Here is a 13967-nt window from a genome sequence, read left to right on the forward strand (position 1 = left end):
ATGGCACTGATAGGTGGCACTGGGGACAGATGGCACTGTGTTGTGCTAGTGTAGCTGTTTTTTTCACTCCCGCTGCAGCACGGAAGCTCTCCCTCCTCACATGCGGTGTGAGGAGGGAGAGCTGGCAATGAGAGATGATCTCATATGTTTACATATGAGATCATCTCCCATTGGGCACTCTGATCGAGTGCTAAATGGTCGCTGTGATTTGGCCATTTAGCACGATCTGTGATACACAGATTTCCCCTGCCACGTGCACGTGGCAGAGCACAGGGTGAATGTAAAAAGGAGGACGTCCAGGGACGCCCTCCCGACAATTAAGCGCCACGCTGTAGCAGTCTTTCAGCTATAACGCGGTCGCAAAGTGGTTAAATACATTCATTGTGTGTATTCTTTGTTGAATCTTGGTGTGCATTGTGTATTTCCTCCAGATCTGTGCAGTAATGTACTGTGAAACATTTCCTCTGTAATATAGACCAGTCACTATATCGCTCCCTCTTGTACAGGGTGACCGGTCTTGTCTCCACCCCCTCCTGCAACCTGTAGTGGGTGGAGCCTGATGGGCTCATCCCACAGTTCTGCGCTCCGCACAGCATATTGAAGATGTCGCTTCTACTTTAGCAGCTAATATCTGGGTTTGCAAAGACAACTGGTGCAGATAGAGTGGACTTGTATCCCTTGTTAGCATTGAGGACGATATATGAATGGAAGTGTTTGTGTCTGGGGTTGCTCTGTACATGTTGGTGGACTATGGCAGCTTAGGTGTGATAGGAGAGTGAAGGAGACGGGAGTGGTTGGTGAGAAGAGGGAAGGGCGGTGCGGAGGAGAATAGAAGGGGCAGGAGGAGGTATAGTAAGGAATGTAAACACACAATGACAGCAGGCTGGGAGTGAGGGAAGTGTGAGGCTGGAGGCAGGGAGGAGGAGAGAGGGAGGAGAGACACACCACCATTCAGCACATTCTCTGCCCGCACAGCCCGGACTCTGCCGACATCATACCAGCTCCAGGTAAGACACCTCCCGCCATACACATGTCCTTGTCACCTCTCTCATCAACACACCCCCGCCCCTACATGTCCTTGTCACACTCATGGGACGCTCACCTCTCATTGCCATTCATTCCCACAACTCTCATCACTGCTGGCTGGGCATGAGGATGGGGGCACATGGGCCGATCACTATACCCACAGCACCCACATCGAACTATACACTGTATATATATACTGTATATACACCCGCACTATATGTCCCTCTCACTCTCCATACATAGCTTTCTATTTATATATACAGACAGTATATAGAAATGCATCTCGTACTCTCACTATATATATCTTTATCCATCTATATCCCGGTCTCTTTCTTTCTTTATCTATCTATAGCTATCTATCGTTATATACAGTATATAAATATATATATGTCTCTTACTCTCTCTCACTATATATATATCTTTATCCATCTATAGCCCAGTCTCTTTATTTATCTTTCTATCTCTATCTATCGTTATATGTACAGTATATATATATATATATATATATATATATCTTACTCTCTCTCACTATATATATATCTTTATATCTATTTCCCAGTCTCTGTATTTCTTTCTTTTTTTCTTTATCTAACCATCTATCTGCCTGTCTGTCTATCCATCTATCTTTATATATACAGTACAGTATATATATATATATATATATATATATATATATATATATATCTTTATCCATCTACCTCCCAATTTCATTCTTTCTTTTTGCTATCTATCTATCTTTCTATGATCCATTTATCTATCTATCTATCTATCTATCTATCTATGATCCATTTATCTATTTATCTATCTATCTTTCTATCTATCTATCTATCTATGATCCATTTATCTATCTATCTATGATCCATTTATCTATCTATCTATCTATCTATCTATCTATCTATCTATCTATCTTTCTATGATCCATTTATCTATCTATCTATCTATCTATCTATCTATCTATCTATCTATCTATCTATCTATCTATCTATCTGTCTATCTATCTATCTATCTATCTATCTATCTATCTATCTATCTATCTATCTATCTATCTGTCTGTCTATCTATCTATCTATCTATCTATCTATCTATCTATCTATCTATCTATCTTTCTATGATCCATTTATCTATCTATCTATCTATCTATCTATCTATCTATCTATTTATCTATCTAACTATGATTGATCTATCTATCTATCTATCTATCTATCTATCTATCTATCTATCTATGATCCATTTATTTATCTGTCTGTCTGTCTGTCTATCTATCTTTCTCTCTTCTGCCTTTTACTTCTCTCTCTCTTTCTTTCTATCAATCAGTGGGGGGGGGGTTACTAAAACTGCTGCCCATAGAATCTGGTGCGGGTTTCTGCACGGATGTCTATTGTAATCGCACCCCGAAGTCGCCAAAATTAGTACAGAAACAACTTTTGGGAATCGGTGCAACAGAAAAAGCTGCCGATTTGTCATGTCAACTTGCTGCAATGTGAACCAGGTCTTATGTCAAAGCTTAATTGAACATGCTAGTTAGAAGCTGATTGGTTACTATGGACAGCTACACCAGATTCTGTGTGCACTAGTGTGAGTTTTTCTCCCCGTATCTATCTATCCATCTATCTATCCATCTATCTATCTATCTATCTATCTATCTATCTATCTATCTATCTATCTATCTATCTATCTATCTATCTATCTATCTATCAATCTAGCTCTCCCACACACTCTCTCTTTATCCTGCTCTTCCACTTTGGTTCACTCATGCTGCCTCTCTCTATCTTACTCTTCCACTCTCACTCTCTATCATTCTCTCTCGCTCAACCCCCCACCAACCCTCTCATCCTCTCTTCCCCATTCTCCCTCTCTCTTTCATCCTCTTTCATTCCCCCCCCCCCCCCACCTTCTTTGATTCTCTCCCACTCATTCTATCTCTCTCTTATTCATTCATTCTCCCACTCTCTTTCATCCTCTCTCTCCCACCTTTCTTTATTCTCTCTCTCTCTCTCTCTCTCTCTCTCTCTCTCTCTATTTCATTCTCTCTTTCTCTCTCCCACCCTCTCATCCTCTCTTTCCCATTCTTTCATTCATTTTTTCTCTCTCTCTCTATCTCTCTCTCCCACTCTCTTTCACCTTCTTTTATTCCCTCTCTCCCACTCTTTCATTATATCTCTCTCTCTTTCTGTCTCCCCCACCCTCTCATTCTTTCTCCCCCATTCTCTTTCATTCATTTTCTCTCTCTCTCTCTCTCTCTCTCTCTCTCTCTCTCTCTCTCTCTCACACATACATCATTGAGAAAAGGCTTAATGTCCCCATTGCCTTATAAGCCCCACTACAAGAGTTTGGTTTTAACACTTTCTTTCTAAGTGCCGGTTCAGACTGGAACGGCTTCAAAGTTGTCTGACTCTGAAGCCGCCCGCACAGCGCGACCTCAGCGCGGCTTGCAAAATACTTTTTTTTTTTTAACAGAAGGAATCAAAAGACTTCTTTAATAAAAGTCAATGCAAGAAGCTCTGAAGTCGCCCCCAAGTAGAACAGGAACCCTTTTCTAAGTCGGAGCAACTTGAGTCGCTCCCATTAGAAGGGTTCCATTGCACTACATGGAGCACTCGACTTGTTAGGTGGCTAAGTCACCTGACAGGTTGCCCCACTGTGAACCGGCACTTAAATGCTTGGTGGAACTATATTGTTTTGTTTTCTTTCTTAAATATATCGCAGCTTACCAATTCTTACATGTGGTGGCTGCATTATTTTTCTTTGTTTTCTCTTTATTTTCAGCTGATGATCCAGCCAGTAAAGCCCCATACACACTATCAGATTTTCTGCTGATTTTTTCCTTCAGATTTACCAAAACCATATAAAATGAGGTCAAACCTTAGGAGTTTCAATTTGTATGCAATCAGGCAGGCCCTTCCACTACATGGTTTTGGTAAATCTGATGGAAAACATCAGCAGAAAATCTGATAGTGTGTATGGTGCTTCAGTCTTCATCTTCCTTTACCATACCAAGCTGTGAATAGCAGATAGAGGGGTGCTTACAAGGGGTGCTTACAGGGGTGCTTACAATGATCAGCTTATATTTATTCATGGAAAACCTTTATCCCAAAAGGAAAAAACCTGTTGCTGAAATTGCCTGTAAAGCGTTAGAGTTCAACTTTTCAAGTAGAGTTAAATTTTTTTGTCTGGTCACCTACATTTGCAAGTACATCTAATTGGTCCGGCAAACAATCTGGCAAACAATCCGCTGGACTTTATAACGAATGGTCTTGGCCACACACGGACACTCCGAAAGTCCGGCGATTTATAACGTGATGACGTACAGCACGTACGACAAGACTAGAAAAAGGAAGTTCAATAGCCAGTAGCCAATAGCTTCCTTCTCGTACTTGCTTCAGAGCATGCGTCATTCTTAGTCTACCGGACTAGCACACCGACGTACAGATTGTCCGCTGAAAGCCAAGTCCAGCGGACAAATTTTGAGTCAAAACTACTTTCTAAGTCCGCCGGACTTTACGATGAAAAAGACTGATTCGATCGTGTGTATGTGGCATAACACTACCTTCTCCTTTGACTGACAATGCTGCTGTCCAAGGGTGGATCCAGACTGGAGACACCCTAAAGCCTCATACACACGCTTTGATTTTTGTGGCATGCTAGTCTCATGTTGAAAGTGAAGAGACTACTAACAATACGAAAATTTTCGTATTGACAGAATACAACATCAGAAGTGACGTAACGCGTTGAATAGTTTTGTATGTATTCTTTCGTTTCTGAGCATGCAAATTCTTGCTCTTAGAAACGAAAATCAGACGCTGAGTTCACATCTGACAAAAATGTTATAGTCTGCACATCCAACTTTTGTCTGACGAAAAAGTGAAATCGGCTGTCGAAAGCACCGTACTAACAGTAAAATTTGCGGAAGATCGGTCGTCGTAACACAATTGACATCCGAAAATCAAAGCGGGTATACGGGCCTTATGACAGGAAATGTGTTACTGGCCGAATCACTAGGTGAAAATAAAGAAAAAAACCCCCCCCCCCCCCAAAAAAAAAGAAAATGAATGCAGCCACCACATCTAAAGAGTGATCAGGGGCAATATATTACATTTATGATTTGGGGCTTGATACCGCTTTACTTGAAATGTTGTAGATTTTCTATATGAATATGCAGCTAGAGAATATACCTAGATTCAATATAAAATGTGGTGGTAACTCACGAGTTTTGTTTTTCACTCATAAGTAAATACAAAATTGCCGTCACCCTATGAAGCTTAAATGTACTATTTCTGTTTAGGTTAAGAAAAGATCTTGCCTTTTTTTTTTTTGTACTAAAATGGGCATCGTTCTTTTTTTTATGTTCAGTTCAATGAGTAGCTCATTCAGCCAAGAGAGTGCCTTCTATGAAATCTAATTATTTCTAGACACCATCAAACATTGGCTGACTACAGCTTATGACATTACAGGTTATCTCACAGCACGCTTGTGTGATAGATGGATCTCCAAGGTTTGCTATCCTCTGCTAAGGCAAGGTTGTTGCATGCATGTTTCTTGTCTGTTGCTGTTCTGTTGGAGAAGAGAATTGAGCCTATCCTCCAGTAATAGACACGTTCTGTAACCCTGGCAGAAGCTCTTCACACTGAAAGTGAATCTTTGCACCTTTGCTATGTGTTGAGATACTTGTCAGCTGCAATGGTGCTAAAAATTTGATCTTTAGAATATTCTGCTTTAGCGTCTGAATATCTGATACTGGGAACTTTTGCATCTGGAATATAAAAGGGCGCATTGCATTATGAGGTTGATTTACTAAAGGCAAATAGGCTGTTCACTTTGCAAGGGAAACTGCACTTTGGCAAGGGAATTTGTTCCAGAGCTTAGTGAATGCGGTGAGGTTTCGCTTTGCAATACCCAATCACGTGCAAGGAAAATGAAAAAAAAAAACATTTTTGCTTGCACATAATTGGAAGATGGAAGTCAGCTATATTTCTCGTCATGCACTAAGCTTTGAGGCAATTTCTTTTGCAAGGTGAGCAGTCTAACCAGTTAAAATCGTGCTTTATTAAATGGTAAAAACACTTTTTTGAAAAGTGCTTCTAAACAAACTCAGTAGTAACAGCAAAATGGTCTCCCAATAGCTTCCAATTTGCGTGATAAAGTCACAGCAGGCTCCGTCCCATTTAAGAACAGTTTACACTTTTTTGTTTATTATTAGGATCACAATAAGTTGGACTTGATGGACTTGTTAAATAGGTTGGACTTGATGGACTTGTTACATAGGTTGGACTTGTTACATAGGTTGGACTTGATGGACTTGTTAAATAGGTTGGACTTGATGGACTTGTTACATAGGTTGGACTTGTGTCTTTATTTGACCTCACCTACTATGTAACTATGGAACTATTTGCCTATATTAAATCCACACAAGTGGTTCTCAACAGGGCCCGTGTTAAGGCAGTACAACCAGTCCTGTTGTACTGGGCCCAGGCCCCCTCAGCTAAACAGGGGGGCCTGGGGAAGCCTTATTGTTCATTTCTGCCTATATGGATAAATAGATTTCACTAGACCACACCCCTGCTCCTACTTGCTTACCAGGGCTTATATTACATTTCCCTGGGCCCCATCAGGTTACAGAGGGGCCCAGGAGGTGGGATCAGAGGAGGGACTTTTTTTTTCATTTTTGGGGTGTAGGGCGGATAAAGTCAGTGCTGCTGTTCCACTGCACCCCGGGGGCGGGGTGCAGGCAAGGTTGGGGGGGCGTCGTCAGGGAGGCCGTACGGGGGTTCCATGATTTCTAACAGCAGCCCTGGTTCTCAACCACACAGAGACCAGGATCTCAGTGAATTGTTCCAAAACCTTCCATACCCCAACAGTAAAAAAATGTGTACTGGGTCTAAGGCTTTGTGCACACTGGACATTTTTGGACATTTTTACAGCTTCTGTTTTAGGTTTCAAATTTTTTTTCTACATCTCAATAAACTCTCCAGTATGTTATCCTATGTGTCCATACACATAGGCTGTTATCAACTTTTTTTGGCTGGAAAAAAACCCCCAAAACTAGAGGGTTCCGAGGGGAGTTTTTCAGCTGTAAAAATGCTCTAACGTCAAAATGCCTAAAAAGTCAGATAAACGCTCAAAAATGTGGCTCACTAGTGGTTTTTAATGTTTTTAAACTCACTGAAGGAAAAAAACACTAAAATCCGCTATTGCAAAATTTCGGAAAAACTCACTGCAAAGCTACTGGCGTTTTTTGTAATATTATAATATCCAGTGTGCATGAGGCCTAAGCATTTTTACACACCTGGGAGCCGCAGTTGGAGCATACAGCTGGCTATGGAAGCCAATGGCTGTACTTGGGCATATCCAAGTAAATGTCTATGCTTTCACACATCAGCATACACACAAGCATGCGCATATGGTGTATTCCCCCTGAAAAAGGAGCCACCTGTGGCTTCCTTGGCAAGAAAAATGCTTGTATTTTATGCTGGGCATATTTTTAATGTGGAGGTCCGCCAAAAAAAATAAAAAATTTAAAAGACAACACTGTAGCTGCTGACTTTTAACAATAGGACACTTACCTGTCCTGGAGTCCAGCGATGCCAGCACTGCAGCTAATGTTTCCATCAGCTGACGGGTGCTGCCGCTGCCATTGCGGGTAAGGGAACCCTACTGCGCATGCACAAGGCCTCGCTCCTCTCTCCTACTGGCTCTGCGACAGGGGGAGGAGGAGGGAGCCCAGCGGTGAAGTCATGGGCCTCGGTGCGGACTCCCGGAAGTGGCAGGTATCCTGAAACCCCCCACCCGAAAGGTGCCAATTGTGGCACCAGAGGGGGAGAGGAGATCATTGAGTGGAATTTCTTCTTTTGGGTGGAACTCTGCTTTAAGACTAACATGTCCAAGTGCAAGAGGCCTAAAGTATACAAAGTTGCTCGTCCATATTAAAAAAAAAACCTTATCCTCCATGAAAAATTCAGTAATTTTAGATTAGTTTGCATTATTTTATTTTGGTAATAATAATTAACATGTTGTGTGCCTAATGTACATTGATGCTTTAATGGTACCACCAAAGACACATCTTGATACTTGCAGCTCCTCATACACACAAAGATGATGAATGGCTCAGTCCTAAACACAGCTAGCTTAGTTGGGGCTCTTGAGCATGCATTAATACACATCAGTTGCTGTCTTTTTGTGCTTGTGAAATATTTATGCTGGTTTATACTAGTTTATGCATCTTAAATATGTATTGAAGTTAGATAATCATTAGCAAAATTCCTAAACCTGTACCTAACATGGCGTAAAAGGTGCTGCTTGGGCTTGACTTGTTTTGCAAAGCGTGTGCATATTTCTTGATATCAGGTAAGTGTTGCTGTGATCAGTTACAGCGTGATTACCCTTCTACTGCTGCAAAGATCCAGCTAAGTTGTTAATCAAAAAGAGTGAACCTTCTGGGCATGCATTCAAATGTTCAATTAAGGCTCCTCGCAGATTTGCATCCTAACTCATGCACTGTAGCACACAGGCTTAGTCTTCACTGCATTTACTCCTTAAGCCCCTAGCAGAGTGTGTGTCTTGCCAAACAAAAAGTAGAAATCTATTTTATATATATATATATATATACATACATATATATATATATATATATATATATATATATATATATATATATATATATATATATATATATATATATATATAAGAGAGTGCTGACATGTGGGATACAACAGGGCTTCTAGGTAGTATTTTCTTTTATCTTTGTGAGCTGCATGCTTAGATGTCAGAAATAGTGTCAGCAGTGCAGATTTGTTTTATGTAACATATCTTATTCTCCACAAGCAAAATAGCACGATAACAAGGCTCATATTTTTGGAAAGTCCGCATAGGTGGCAGCCTACAATACAGAAATTTTCCGAAATTACAGGTTTCTTCCTATTTCTTATCTCATTCTTTCAATCTAAAAATACTGGCCATTCACAAGTGATGGGAACCATCTGAGTTTAAGAAATTAGAAATAAGATCGGCCTTTTTTAAGCAGGGCGCCCAAGTATCCTGGGGTGTCTACAGGTTTCTTTAGGGCAGTGGTCATCAACCCTGTCCTCAGGGCCCATTAACAAACCAGGTTTGCAAGATAACTGAGATACATCACAGGTGATATTATTTGATGCTCAGTGATTGCAGTATTCTAGTCTGGACTTCCCCAAGGTAATGCATAAAACCTGGCCTGTTAGTTGGCCCTGAGAACATGGTTGATGACCACTGCTTTCTTGGCAAAATTCCCTAAAATTGACCAAAAATTGTATACCAGCCAGCAGGTGTCTCAAGCCTGCCATTTAGTTACACAAAGCCACAAGTTTTCATGGTGCATCAATACAACCTTCTAGTTGCCAGCATCCTAACAACCAATGATGTCATTGGTTGATAAGGACAACTTTGGGTGCTTACACAGCATCCTTGTTTGCTCCTCCCCTACCCCTCTACATCAGCATTGTGGTCACAGTAGCTGAATTTAAAATGTTGCGCTAACTCTCAAACATAAATGTGCAGAAAGTAAGTGAAAAGTCTGTGAAAAAAGTATCAAAGTGAAATCTTAGTAATTCAGTCCCCCCAAAAAAGGAAAATGGGCGACAAGTGTATGCAGAAGAGAAAATAATAACCAAATCCGCTCTTGAGAAATAAAAATATCCAGACCATGCAAACAGGTAAGGCCATATAGGCTTACTAGCTCAATATGACCTTCTTGTTACAGAGAGGTCAAAGAACGCTCAAAACATCAGACTTCCTGCAGGTCTTCCTCAGTGTAGTAATCAACAGTTAAGAGGTGCCATAACCATCTCAGGAGACACTTAAAGTGGAAGTAAACCCATGGATTTAAACCGTTAAAAAAAAAGGCATGCCGGGAATGCTAACTGCACATTGGCTGTGCTCTCAGCCAAACTATCAAACCATCCAATGGCTGGTGTCATAACGAATCACATGTGCAGCACCATAGCAGTTGAAGAATAAACAGAGGCAAAGATGGCCGCCTCCTTGGCTGAAAACTATAGAGGAGTTTACTTCCACTTTAAGAGGAACTCCTCAATCCCATCCAGGTATTTAACATATCAAAGATAAAACAGAAAGCTCCTCATAGTGTAAACACCAGTTAAAATCATGCTTTATTAAACGGTAAAAGAAAAACAGGCAGCCTGCCAAGTTTATCACAACATCGCTCAGGCAAGATAAAGAGAAAGGTTGTAACATTTCATTCTTTTAGATAAAAGGAATGAAGTTCTGTCTGTAAATGAGGGAAGTTTAACCACTTAAAGACTAAACCTTTTTCCTTTTTCTGACACTTGGTACTTAAGAGTTAAAAATCTGTATTTTTATTTTCTGCTAGAAAATTACTTAGAACCCCCAAACATTATATATATATATATATATATATATATATATATATATATATATCAGACACCATAGAGAAGAAAATGGGCGTTGCAATATTTTATGTCACACTGTATTTGTGCAGCAATCTTTCAAACGCAATATTTTTGGGAAAAAATACACTTTAATAAAAAATACTAAACAGTAAAGCTAGCCCAATTTTTTTGTATTATCTGAAAGATGATGTTACGCTTCGAGAATCGTGAAAAAATCATGATTTTTAATCGAAGCAAAAAAATCGTGATTCTCATTTTATCCAAAATTGTGCAGCTATAATACTACACTATGTCATCTCTTTTTTGCTTTCCCCTTGGTGCTGTTAACTTCTGCAATGGATGGTCTGATCAGCTGCAGTATGGGGAGATCCCATTGCATCTAAAGCACTTATGACCATTGAACTTTTCATGGTCCATACTGTGGGGTAAGAAGCTAATAGTCTTACTTGGTACGATGTGTTAAAGCGGTTGTAAACCGCAGATGTTGTATAAAGAAAAAAAAAAAAACACCTGCAAGGCAATAGCATAATGTGCTAGTATGCATCGCATACTAGCACATTATGAAATACTCACCTTGGAACTTATCCCTCCAGAGCTGTGCTGTCACCACTGAAAAGGCTGGCATATCCCCCAGTCTTTCTCCCGAGTTTGCATGCTCGTGCTATGTGATTGGCTTGGAGCCGCAATGGCGTCACTCCCATGCCCAAAGAATTTGCAAGCATGGTTTACTACCGCTTTAAAACATTGGTGATGTGCATTGGGTGGTAAAGACACCTTTACATGTTATATGTATTTATAATTAATACAATAATTAATTAATAAGCACTGTCGACCATTGTTTTTATTCATGGTCCACATTATTTGGTAAGAGGCTATTATTTCACGTATTTAAGCACAGAATTCTACTTCTTTTGGCATTATATCGTGATCTAGAAACTACTGAAGATTCTTTCCAGCAATTCTTACTATATTTCTTTAAGTTATGAAATGGAACTTTTTGTATCAAGGGCTTTATGAATTATTGCACCTAGCACTTTTTTTAATTTATCAGTTGTATGGTAGTTTTTTTATATTATGGAATATTGAAAAATTGTAACTATTTATTTATTCACATATTTATTTTGTTTGGAGGATTTTTGTGGAGCGGGATCTAGCACTGTGCTGTATATTTATTTGTTTTGGTAATTTAGTTTCACAATTTGTGTGTTGGCTGTTTTATGCTGAATTTGTTTAACCCTAGCACTGAATTGTTTTTGTTTCTTTTTATACTCCTAGTTTATAATATTCAAGTGATGTCAGGAAATGGGTGACTCTTTCAGTTCTTGCCTGGCTACTTGTGAGACATGTAGAATGTTTCTGTCTCCAGCTAAAAACCAACATATTACAAAGGTTACTCTTCCTATCTATCTATCTATCTATCTATCTATCTATCTATCTATCTATCTATCTATACTATATTGTCAAAAGTATTGGGACACCTGCCTTTACACGCACATGAAATTTAATGGCATCCCTGTCTTAGTCTGTAAGGTTCAATATTGAGTTGGCCAACCCTTTGCAGCTATAACAGCTTCAACTCTTCTGGGAAGGCTGTCCATAAGGTTTAGGAATGTTTGACCATTCTTCCAAAAGTGTATTTGTGAGGTCAGGCACTTATGTTGGACAAGAAGACCTGGCTTGCAGTCTCCACTCTTATTCATCCCAAAGATGTTCTATGGGGTTGAGGTCTGAACTCAGTGCAGGCAAGACAAGTTCCTCCACCCCAAACTCCCTCATTCATGTCTTTATGGACCTTGCTTTGTGCACTGTCATGGTGGAACAGGAAGGGGCCATTCCCAAATTGTTCTCCCAAAGTTGGGAGCATGAAATTGTCAAAAATGTCTTGGTATGCCTTAAGAGTTCCCTTCACTGAAACTAAGGAGCCAAGCTCAACCCCTTTAAAACAACCCCACACCATAATTCCCCCTCCACTAAAGGATTTGGACCAGTGCACAAATCAATGTCCATAAATACATGGATGAGTGAGTTTGGGGTGGAGGAACTTGGCTGACCTGGACAGACTCATGACCTCAACTCGATAGAACACATTTGGGATAAATTAGAGCGGAAACTGCAAGCAAGGCCTTCTCATCCAATATCAGTGCCTGATCTTACAAATGCCCTCTGGAAGAATGGTCAAACATTCCCATAAACACACTTCTAAACCTCGTGGACAGTCTTCCCAGAAGAGTTGAAGCTGTTATAGATGCAAAGGGTGGGCCAACTCAATATTGAACCTTACGGACTAAGACTGGGATGCCATTAAAGTGCATGTGAGTGTAAAGGCAGGTGTCTCAATACTTTTGACAATGTAGTGTATCTATCTATATATCTATAATTCCCAGTAAATAAGAGCCTGTACTTGAGCAAAAAATGTTGCCACACAGGGGTTAGTTAGTGACGTTATCTGCCACTACCTGCAGACATGTACCATTCTTAGTGAGAAACCCTGTTTTCCATGGAAAACATCTGAGAATTAAATCTTCATCACATTTAATCCATTATGTGCCCACAGGGTAAGTGGAATGAATACAAAGGCAACTCAAATTCATTCATACTGAATACAGCAAAATTAGGGGGTTCTTGAGTGACATGTAGCAGTAGATGAGCTAGACAGAGAAAATAGTCCCAATGAATTTTTTAGGAGAGTATGGAGTTGCAGTAACCCCCGTGATGTTTTGTAAGAATGGGTAGACTCCTAGATTCAAGTGAAGTGTATGTTGCTGGTAATTCTCCTTACATTTTTAAAAATCTGATTGCTCTGATTACCAAGAACTATAGTCAGCTCACCTGCTAATTAAGATTAACCTTGTCCTGTTATATAGGGCTTATTCATACCTTGTTTGTTGAGCTCCATTTTTCTGCAAACCACTGCATATGTATGGTGGGAATTGGGGTCAATGGCTTTCTGGCTACACCATACATGCGTGGTGGTGTGCAGAAAAATGCACCCAAACAGAGATGGTGTGAATAAGCCCTAAATTTGCACTACTTAGCTGTACCCACTGACATCAGTGCTACATTAGAGAATCATGCAGTGTAAAACCCGGTTGCATTTGGGTTGCAGTAATGTGCATGTCTTGCACATTACTGAATACAACAGGGACATAGCATGTGTTACTACGCCACAAGGATGTCAAACTTGCAGAGAAACAGTGTTTAACATGGTCTCACATTAAAAAGTTTTCCAAAATCCCCTTGGCTTGCTAACAATTGCATAATAGGGCTAATGTAATTAAATAGCAGCTGAAAGGATTGTTTAGATTTACAAATTAGTGTATGGGGACTGGGTCTACCAAAAGGGGAATATACAAGTCAAATGGTGTCTGTTTTACCCTTTTGATTTTCACTTTTAAAGTGATACTAAAGTCTGGTTTAAAAAAAAAAAATCTAATAAAGTGCCTATGCTTAACTAAAAAAAAAACCTTCTATTGCTCTCAGGCTTCTCCCAATCTCCAAATTCTTTTTAGTAGTTGCTGTGACTTGTCTTCCTGTATGGGGTGG

General features: G+C 39.9%; 1 protein-coding gene across 3 annotated transcripts in view; it reads left to right on the plus strand.

Moving 5' to 3' along the window:
• Nucleotides 1-589: 589 nt before the first annotated feature.
• TMEM150C (transmembrane protein 150C) overlaps nucleotides 590-13967 on the plus strand; it is a 283807-nt gene continuing 270429 nt past the window's right edge. For all 3 annotated transcript variants that reach the window (XM_077476159.1, XM_077476158.1, XM_077476160.1), the window contains exon 1: nucleotides 590-1007. The gene's annotated coding sequence lies outside the window, so the exon portion shown is untranslated. The remainder of the gene's footprint in view (nucleotides 1008-13967) is intronic.

The sequence above is a fragment of the Lithobates pipiens genome, unplaced genomic scaffold (genome assembly GCF_037356315.1).
Source record: "Lithobates pipiens isolate NorthernLeopardFrog02 unplaced genomic scaffold, aLitPip1_a1.2 Scaffold_13, whole genome shotgun sequence".
Classification (NCBI taxonomy): Eukaryota; Metazoa; Chordata; class Amphibia; order Anura; family Ranidae; genus Lithobates; species Lithobates pipiens.